Source organism: Lagopus leucura, unplaced genomic scaffold, assembly GCF_019238085.1.
Source record: "Lagopus leucura isolate 7727_CA_CO unplaced genomic scaffold, USGS_WTPT01 Super-Scaffold_100015, whole genome shotgun sequence".
Classification (NCBI taxonomy): Eukaryota; Metazoa; Chordata; class Aves; order Galliformes; family Phasianidae; genus Lagopus; species Lagopus leucura.
In genome coordinates this window covers 6708049-6718576 of record NW_024962269.1, presented here as the reverse complement: position 1 = coordinate 6718576, position 10528 = coordinate 6708049, and the positions used below count along the sequence as shown (strand labels likewise).

Here is a 10528-nt window from a genome sequence, read left to right as displayed (position 1 = left end):
CCAGTTTCTCAGGGGAGGCCATTAATGACACCAGCATGAGACTGCCTTTTAGTAGGATTCATTGGACTTATTTTCCTAACCTAAAAAAAATTATGACTTCTCCCCCATAAAACATCAGATCTTTCAGACATGCACAAGGATGACAGGAAATGCAGCTCAAAGCAGAGAGCTCTATCTGTTCATCTTGTATTTTCCTGCTTATATTCAGAACTCAAAGTGCCATAAAGACAGCATATTTAAAAAAAACATCCTACACCACTTTGTATAGTCACTTTGCACATAATAAGAAATTGTGTCTTTTAAACAGCATGGCTTTTCTTAAACCTTCAGATGCATAAGCAGAAGAACTCAGTGGTAACATATCATGAATGAGTCAGTAACCACTCTCTGTAAGTATCATGGAGCATTTGAGTTACTACCATTTAACTCAGTTTAAGCTTCTTATAATAAAATAACAGCCTTCAGTGCCAACACAGGACGCCTTTAAGGTAATTACAGAAATTTGTGCAGCATGACCAGAAGAAAAACTTCAGTTACATATACAGCTCCATTCCATAAAAACACTTTAAAAATACACCTAACTCTTTATCCCACTGATTCACATAAATTTTAGGCTTATCTGCATTTCCAGTAGTCAGACATATGAAATAACTAAACCTATACAAAGCATATATGACCTTCGCAAATAGTCACCATCGGTCCTGTTCCACCACAAAGGCTATTAATGCATACAATGAAGCATACAGTCTGAGATGATACTTCATAATGATTTACATGTAGCTTTCTGCCTTTCAATATTTGTAGAGGTATTTAATCATCATCAGAATTTGTAGCTTGTTGAATAGGCATAGTTGTTATTAAAGCATCAAGTTTGCTGTACTAGATTCTAACAGAGCTGCAGTTCCCAACGAAAATGGGGAAGAGCATGAGAGCTGAGCCTCCTTTCAAGTATACCAAAGCAAGCTCTGTTTGGCTTTATACACCTACAGATAAATCAAGTTTCTCAATCTCATCTCTGGCAGATTGGTCAATAAGCAGAGGCAAGCCATGCTACTGTGCTTTTACTGCCCTTGTCGTTACTGTTGAAGCCGTATCTTGAGTAGTGTGTTCAGCTTTGTGCCCACCACTATGAGACAGGGAAGACATAATCACTTTCTACAAGTACGTGAATGGGGTTGTATCGAGCTGGGGTCAGTCTCTTCTCCAAGGAAATTAGCAGCAGGATAAGAGGCAATGTAGTTTGCATCAGGGATGATTCAAGTTGGACATGAAGAAAAATTTCCCAGGAAAGTTGTGGAGCTATCAACCCTGGAGGCTTCAAGAAATATGTAGATGTGGAACGTGAAACGTGGTTCAGTTGGCATGGTGGTGATGGGTTGATAGCTGTACTAGATAATCTTAGAGGTCTTTTCTGATCTCAGTGATACTAAGTGAGATTCTATGATTCTGGGCTGGCAAGCTTGCGCTAGCTTCTCTCCTACCCTATGACTCCCCACATTTGGTCTTGCAACAGGTTCAGAGAAAGTCTGAGAACGACTCACTGGAAGAAGAGAAAGCTAACATTTGCTTGCAAAGGCAGAAGGGCTGACAAGGAAAAAAGACAATAGTGCAGGTCCTGGGATTTCACCCTCTGCTCAGGTGATGTGATGAAATGAAGTAACACACCCACATTTAAATTCTTTGTCCTTTCGAAGAATTTGATGTGTTCTCCCAGCTGTGGTTACGTCTGTGAAAGAGGAAAGGAAGGGATATTGTCATCTGTGAGATAACAGTCGTCTTTCACCAGGAAACTCACCAGTGTTTTTAATCACAATTTTTCTGTTTAGCCTGTGGGGAGAGATGACCTAAGAATGTTTGCCCCTGGAATATTAAAACCTTACCACAGGAACTGAAGATAAATAAAATACTGAGGGCAGTGGAAAGCCTTCCAACACCTTCCTGTTCAGTTAACAGCTATAACAGCAATTAACTATCCTTCTTCAACCTATCAAGGCAGACTGCATCAATCACTGAGAGAAAACCCGTGGGACTGAAGTGCCACACCAGCATAGACAGAAATACCAACGTACAGAAGACACTTGTTACCAGAACACAAACACCCCTGAACAACAACATCGCAACAACAGCCACTCCTTGAGACTCACAGAATCACAGAATCACAGAATCACCCGGGTTGGAAGGGACCCCAAGGATCATGTAGTTCCAACCCCCCTGCCTAGCAGGGCCACCAAACATACACATTCAGATCAGGTTGCCCAGGACCCCGTCCAACCTGGCCTTAAACACATCCAAGGACGGGGCATCCACAACCTCCCTGGGCAGCCCGTTCCAGGGCCTAACCACTCTCCTAGTAAAGAACTTCCCCCTAACATCCAACCTAAATCTTCCCTCCTTCAACTTAAAACCATTTCCCCTAGTCCTGCTGTTATCAGCCCTTTTGAAGAGTTTACTCCCCTCCTGGGTGTAGGTTCCCTTCAGGTATTGATAGGCTGCAATGAGGTCACCCCGCAGCCTTCTCTTCTCCAGGCTGAACAAGCCCAACTCCCTCAGCCTGTCCTCATAGGGGAGGTGCTCCAGCCCCCTGATCATCTTAGTCGCCCTCCTCTGGACCCTTTCCAAAATCTCTATGTCTTTCTTGTACTGACTCCAAGCTCTTCCACTGGTAAACAAAGAAAATTCAAACCTCAAAACTTAAGACATTGAATAACAGACTCAAAGCCACTGCAGCCCATTAATCAGTGGCATTTCAATGACATCCACCCAAATACCCACAAGATTAGAAGCTAACACTGCAGAGCAATCTTTGAATACTCTGACACTGACACACCACTGATTGTGCGCTATTTACACGTCATTGGAACACACTAAAACCTAAAGTAGTCAGGAGAACTAATTTTTTTTTTCCTCTCAGGGAAAGTCAAGGTTTTCCATCCTCCCTAATGGTTTCTGCGTGTCTCACTCACTGTGATCCTTAGACTGTGAACAAGAGAATTAGGGAACTATAAACCCTGAGACTGTGCATAGCATTCTGAATAGGAATTCCATTTATTCTTATAACTCCTCATTTTTTCTCTATTGTGAAGACAGACCTGTGTTTCTGAGAGATAATACAGATCCTATAGCCTCAAGAAGCTGGATTTTTTTCCCCACAAAAAGACTGAAGACAATACCTATTACTATTCCAGCTTTACAGATATGGAAACAAATTACTAAGGCAACTAATCTCTCCTCTTTATATTCCATCTTTACAGGAGTGTTCTGATTCTCAGATGTGGATAGAAGTCACAGTTCATTTTGAAATCAGTGAAATTTGTGCAATCTTTATAGTGCTTGAGCTGAAATCTGCATATGAAGACTTGCAGCCCAGTCTTAAAGACCCCACTTGGAATCAGGGTCCAAATGGTAGTCTCTGATTTATATTCTCTGATTTTTATTCTGCCCCTTCCCTTCGGATGTTTCAACAGCTTATGGAGCTGTTCTCCACGTGATCTGGACCAACCTCAGTCTAATCATTCAGACACTTTTGTGACTTCTCCAGTGGCACTGGTAGCCAAACCTGTTTTTAACTATACTGAACTAATCTTGGCTTTTCTCAAAAAAAATCAGAAGATGCACGAATAGAGTCTCCAGACGCAGAAGATTAGACTTAGAGAGCTGTGATCTGTAGGGAACCAGTGAGAAAGTACTTGGCCTTCATGATCCATTTGATTAAGTCATATGCTTTAAGGTCTCTACAAGACTTACCACATGCTCCTTTTTCTCCAGAACTGGAAGCTAAATTCTCTTGTAAACCTATTTTCCTTCACAGTGCTTTAACCTTGTAAACCCAAAAGTTGATGAGAATTCACTGAGTAGAAGAAGAGCAGAGGGAGAGGTCAGCTTCTCATCCAGTATCACACCACCAATTTCAAAAGCATTAAGATTAGCTCCTGATGGCTATAGCTCCTGTCTAAATCATAAAGAATCTCCCATAAACACATAATCTGTAAAACATCCTGAGGATTTGATAGGGACATTCCCGCAGAGGCTCACACTCCTTCTGAATGCAAGGTGAACATAAGTGTCAAGTTATGCTTGAAGAAGTATACAGAGATCAGCATTTCCATGTCCCCTCTTTCTTAGCAGCCATTTAATCCCACTCTTCCTTTTGCAAACCATGAAAGACAAAAGAAAGAAAGGAAAAAAAGCCTCTTTTGCAAGCTAACGAGCAAATGTAAATTTAAGCCCTATTTGCCCAGTACAGAATGTGTCTGAATTCCATCTGTATCATACGGCTACATGCCAATTACTTTAATTAGGATGAGATCTAAGAATTACAGGAGAAAATTCATAGAGTAATTAAGAAATATTTTTTCCTCTTCAGTGCTCTACTTTCCTCTTTTCCTTTGCTCATTTCCCTGTTTCTCCAAGCCAACTCCCTTTCTCCATTCAGGGAGTTTCTCTTTCTGATTATTTAGCCATTTTGGCACCAGAATTGTTTTACTTTCACCTTGAGGCATGCAGGCAAGCCAAAAAGCTGTTTGCATCTAATGCTTCCAAGACAAGGTGTAAAAAAAGTAAAGAAATAAAAGCGTAAGGACTTATGCTGATTTAGAGCACAGTTGGGTGCAGCATGGCACAGCGCTTTGTAGAGCATCCTATTACAAAGTAATGGCACATTCTGCCAAGAAATGCCACCGTTCATTGCTCAGGGAGCTGGGTAATCTCACACAAATGCAACAAATGTACTCAACAATGAAGGAAAAACTGATTGGGTTGCACAGACATACAGCAGGACCGGTAATCAGCATAATAATACTGAATGAAACAATGAAATGAGTGCTGTCTTAACAATACCAGCAGAAGTCATACAGCTGTCAAGATTTGTTCAACATTAATTTTCATTTCAAGAGCTATCCAGAATCAATCTGCTTTAGAGTTCAGAACCAACTCACTACACCAACTGGGGGCAGCTTTTAATAAATATGCCACATAGTATATATATAAAATACTGCTTTTCCCCACATTTGACACGTTGAACCAGAACACATCAGACTAAGTCTGGACAAATTCCCACGCAAAATTCTTTGGCTGTAACAAAATGCCTTCTGGGAGTTTCACAAAAACTCATCACACAACTGGTTCTTAAGTAGCAGGACTTTTCTCTCTTTCTTTTGAAGATCTTATGAAGTATCCACTGGCTTAATTCATCACATCTTTCTGCAGCTATAAACCTTTGCTTGGCAGAAGAGAAAAGCCAAGCTAAGTGTTACGCTATTCTGGAAGAGTTTTGCATAGGCTTGTCTTGTTTTAAGCCAGGTTTAAAAGTTAGGCACATTCCACAAGTCACAAAGATGCTTACATTTATGAGGACTGCTCCAAAAGCAATGCCTCCTTATTTTATTATGTTAGCTTATCATGTCAGAGGGAGATGTTGGTGGTATAGTAGCAGATATCTGAAACAGAGAGGTAGCATTAAATTCCTCCATGTGAAAAAAAATCGCATCATTGACATTTGTCAATGCTTGCTGAACATTTATGGAGAACACAGTGGATGTGAGCACACTGAGGCAGAGGGTGGTGTGTTTCAGCTGTGGTGACAGCAACAGTGGGTCACCTTTGCTGGTGCAGATTTTTTTTATGAGCGGAGCATGCAAACTCTTGTTCATCGCTGGAGAAAATGCATAGTTAATGGTGGGGACTACTTTGAAAAACAGTGTTTTGTAGCTGAGAATTTGCTCTATAAAATAACGTTGGTGTGCTTTTTGTAGCTATTGTAGTTTCCATGCAAATAAGTAGGAGGCATTACTTTTGGAGCAACCCATGTAGAATCACCAAGGGTGGAAAAGACCTGTAGACTAAGTTACTGCAAAGTATTTTAGAATCGGGCAATAATCATCAATATACCTTAGAGCTTGGCAGTTAAATTGTGTTGTAAAAGTGCATTCCAGGTTTTAATCCAGTTCTTAAACTCATATTAAAATTAGATGATGTATCATACAGTAACGTTAGCACAATTAGAACAACGGTCAAAGTGAAATAACATTAAATGCAAAATGTCGCCCACGCTACAGCTGTAATGAGAATTGTATTTCATTCAGTCATGAAACTTTTGTAATTTATAAAACCATCACATGTGAAACCGAGCTGAAATGGAGCCTTATTGAAAATTCAGTCATTAAGAGCTTGACATTCAGCTGTCTGCTGGCAACCGGAATGTCATCATTGATTTTAGAGATTACTGTGGAAACAACATCTGGTTTTAGACTTGCACCAAATAATTTCTGAATAAACATGTATTCACTTCTGTGCTATACCCAAATACAGACTTTAGGGGAATAAGTAGGTTCATGGAATATTACAGATCAGTGTTAACTAGGAAATAAGTTTATTCTTTAAACACGAGGTGACAGATTCTTAGCAAGGATAAATTATTTAGATACTGATTTATGCCAAATGAGAACTGGGCCCTGCCTCATTAGAGGATGATTCAGTCCTCACTTTTGTAGTATTTGGCAGTACCTCAGGGACAGATCAGATTATAGATGCTTTAAAACTGGAATGTGTCAGGGTGACCTAAATGCAGTCGAAGCTAATGTAGTTATGGTGTGCAAAACCCTTGGTGGGATGCTCAGGAGACAGTTCCTGAAGGGCTCTTTTTGGTTTATTTAAATCTCGTTTCAGGTGATTTCAGCTAATGAGACAGAAAATGAAATAAGGTGCCAGGATTCACATCAACTCAGTTTGGGAAGTTTACAGTCATTCCTTGGGCATGATGCCTCCAATCATCTTCCCCTGCTACAGCAGACAAGGCCAAATGGTAAAAGCTGATTTTATGACCCTCACAAACTTACTCTGGTGAAAATCTGTACAAGTTGTGCAAGAGTCCAACAAGTGTGCAATTATTCACACCTTTTGTATTGATGCAAGGGAATGCAATATGTTGGGACAGGGTTTTGTTTTTGACTGGCTTTACCAGTCATCTTTTTTTTTTTTTTGACATAAATGTCTTAAAAGAAGTTTTAAGTCTGCTCCATCAGCAGAGCTAGATTTGGATCTACAACGTAAGTAATTCTGAAACATTCATACAGTTCTTAAACTTCATGAACACAATGTGCTCAGACATTATCATGTATCAATTCATGATGAATCTGATCTTTTCTGAATAAAAATAGTAACAACAAATAGAGCATACATACTTCTAATTAACTGGACACACATATATACAAGTGTGAAGGTCATGCTTATAACTAAATATAATGACATTATTTACATTTCCATAAATACATATATCCAACTGCAAGATACTAACTTGATTAAATTGGATACTATCTACATAAGGATGTGATTACTGTATTTAATTGGAAATAAATCAAACATGCAATGTTTCCTTTGTTTTTAACTTCTGTAAGTTTTCTTTAGTTTTAGTTATTCTCCTGACAAGCACAATTTTCTCCAGATATACCAGTATTAATAAAATATGCACAGTGGAACAAAAGTACTGACTTGATACTCAGTTTCAGAGTCCCACATGCCCTATCATTAGTGGCAGACTGATTGTTTTCTAAATTTCAGCAAAACACACCGGACTAATTATAATTCCACCAACATTAGAGCTGAAGTACACAGATTAATGATCAGCAATTAAAACATCAACAACATCACAAACAATAATGTTTCATACTGTTAATTTCTGTTGCCTGAAGTCATGCTATTTCTCCTTGGGCCGGAAATACATAACACAATCATTACTTCCAACACGAATAAAATGCTATCCTATTACACGCAGAGATTCATGTACTGTAGCTGGCTTACAGTACCTACAAAGGAATGTGCACTTGGTGCACTGCACGTATGTAAATTAGATGTATCAGTGTAAGATCTGAAATCTCAAAGATAACATCAGTCACGTCGTTCTATCTAAACATATGCAGCACAAAGTCATATTTTAAACAACCATAAGCTTGGTGTACAAGCTTAGTAGTACACCAGTACACCAGACCAGAGTGAGTCGTTACCTTTAAAGATTTTTCTCAGAACAATTTTGTCAGGTTCAGCTGACAGAGGTACAGCTGTGCTACATGTTTTCTTAGAACCTATAACATCATTGTAATCCTTTCTGTCTGGTGCAGCATCCAATTTAATCAAGTCTAGCACAAAGCTCATCTGATGTCATCTCTCATTTGTGCACCAGGAAATCAATGGATGTAGCTGCAAATCACTGCAGCGGGTAACTATAGCTTGACCTTGCACTTTGAGCATTTGCCTGCAGAGTTTACATAGGCCAGCACTCTGCAGTCAGCATGACTTGTGATAGCACACCTGGTGCTGAACTTAAAACAGCCCTTTTGTAGAACACTTCCAAGGGCATCCTTATTAGCTATGGTGCAAGTGATTTTACGACTGCTTTGCTCTAACATTTTCCCTACTAAACTCAATATTTTTTGCAATCTTTTTCACTTACTGAAATTTAATGCTCATGGAGATGACGGTAGATGAACTCAGTAAACTGAAAAATAAACAAATATATTATATCTCTGTTGAATGGCTCACCTTTCCCTGATCTTAGACATGAAAAAGTAAGCTGTGGGATAGCTTTGTTATAAAAGAATGTTGAGCAGTACCAGAAAAAGAAGAAATTAAAACAAACAGATGAATGGCACTAGACATTTTCAGAATGGAAATATTCATTTGCATGCTGGACAATTCTGAAAATTCAAATGAATAATAAATCCAGCTGAGTCATCCATGAATTAATGCTTGTTACGTTTAAGTCCTCTCCATATCATTCAATGGAGCAAAAGCAGGATACCAGTACGTTATGTATTCTTCATTAATTATTTATCAAGGAACAATCAAATGGCCTCTCACCAGTGTTACTGATACTCTTGACAACTGCTGAAATACCAGACAGATACGGAATAAAAAATCCCAAAAGAGCAGAGCATGTGACCTGGCACTGTCAAAACTAGGTACATACCAAAACTGACACAGGTGCGGAACTGTGAACGGACATGTAGATAAATAATGCACTCATCAGCTCACGCAGACTATCTGCTTGGTACAGCAGATATCGGATCATTAGGGATGTAGAAGAAGTGGAAAGAAAGGTGCTTTATTTACCCACAAAAAAATCTGGCTCTTTTCAAGTTTTTCTGGCTTCTCTCTAGTGTTCCTAGTTCCTTCTCCATGCATGTAGAATTAAACATATTCAGGAGCCACATGAAAAAATGCATGATACTTCCACTGTAACTTCCAGCAACGGTATTTCATTATTGCAATTAAATCCATCCATTATATTTAAGAAAGAAAATGAAAGTTTGGGAAGAAGTTAACAAAATTTATCCCTAATACATTATCAGCTCTGGGGGCATTGTCATAGAATTCATATGTCATAGAATTCATGGCAAAGCCAGGAAAGATCTGGTTTCCACCATAAGCAAGGAAGTTTCCACATGACACCAAACACGTGGCATAAGGGCAAGTATTACAAACGATAACCAGAATGTCTGTTAACATTTTTCAGACATGAGCACTGATGGCAGAAGGCCCAGTTTCAGACAATTTCCTCTCAGATCCAATTGAGAGGTAGAATAGAGTTAGCTTCATATTCATAAGCTACTTTATGGGTCTTGTTCAGATGCTCAGACAATGGGCCTGTTATGCTCAGCTGCTTTGCTTGCATATAAAAGACTCTGGATATCGGTTTTACATGCATTTCAAAAACAAAAAACTACGATTCCTAAGTGGTTTTGCAAACTGGAGGAGAGATGAAGGCAGATTTTTCATGAACTCAGCTAGTAACTCAGGCAACAGTTTCCATATATTTGTTGTAGAATTCTTTATTACCTTGTTCATTAACCTTTCCTTGAGTGTTAAAGTATTCCATTACCTTTACTTGTGCAGAATGTTCAAGCTGTGCTACTCCTGATCATACAAATTCACAGTATGGTGGTATCCAGTTAAGATAACCTTCAAAATGGAAAACAGAAATTCTACTGCTCTGGAGCTCAGTGTTGTTAGGACAGCTTCAGATCACTTTGCTGCAGCTCCAAGGGAAACTTAAAAACCTTCTGCACTTGAAAAGTCAGCCTAATCTTTAGAAAAACTTTACTTCACAGTACCAGTTCTTAACCATACATTGTTTTGCTCTGCACAAACATTTGGAGGTCTTAAACTACATTCAGGGATCCTAGAACAGGGGTGCAGATGTTAAAATTACAGATATTAGGTAAAATCCACCCCCTAATTTATCTGTCCTCTACTGTCAGAACCAAGGTCTACTATCTGAAGACCCTGGTAAGAGATTTCAAAATCCTGCAGAAACTTGCCAGTGGAAAATTCACCAATACCTCTTCCTTGCAGCCCTACAAATATGTAACCTGCAGTGCTTTTCCTTCTGAATATTTTTTGCTCCATTAAGTAGCTTCATCTTTCATCTTGGAGGCTCAGTAAATAGCTCAGTTTAGAAGCTTATCAATGGAAAACATAACATTATAGGAAGAATCAGTTCACCAGGCAAGATCTCAGAAGGTTTGTGTCTGAGAGG

At 39.1% G+C, this 10528-nt stretch overlaps 1 long non-coding RNA gene across 1 annotated transcript in view; it reads right to left on the bottom strand.

Annotated features, from left to right (window-relative positions):
• Nucleotides 1-1665: 1665 nt before the first annotated feature.
• The window catches only part of LOC122182634, a 76810-nt gene continuing 67947 nt past the window's right edge, over nt 1666-10528 (bottom strand). The window contains exon 3 of the long non-coding RNA XR_006179892.1: nt 1666-1726. This is a non-coding gene — a long non-coding RNA (uncharacterized LOC122182634). The remainder of the gene's footprint in view (nt 1727-10528) is intronic.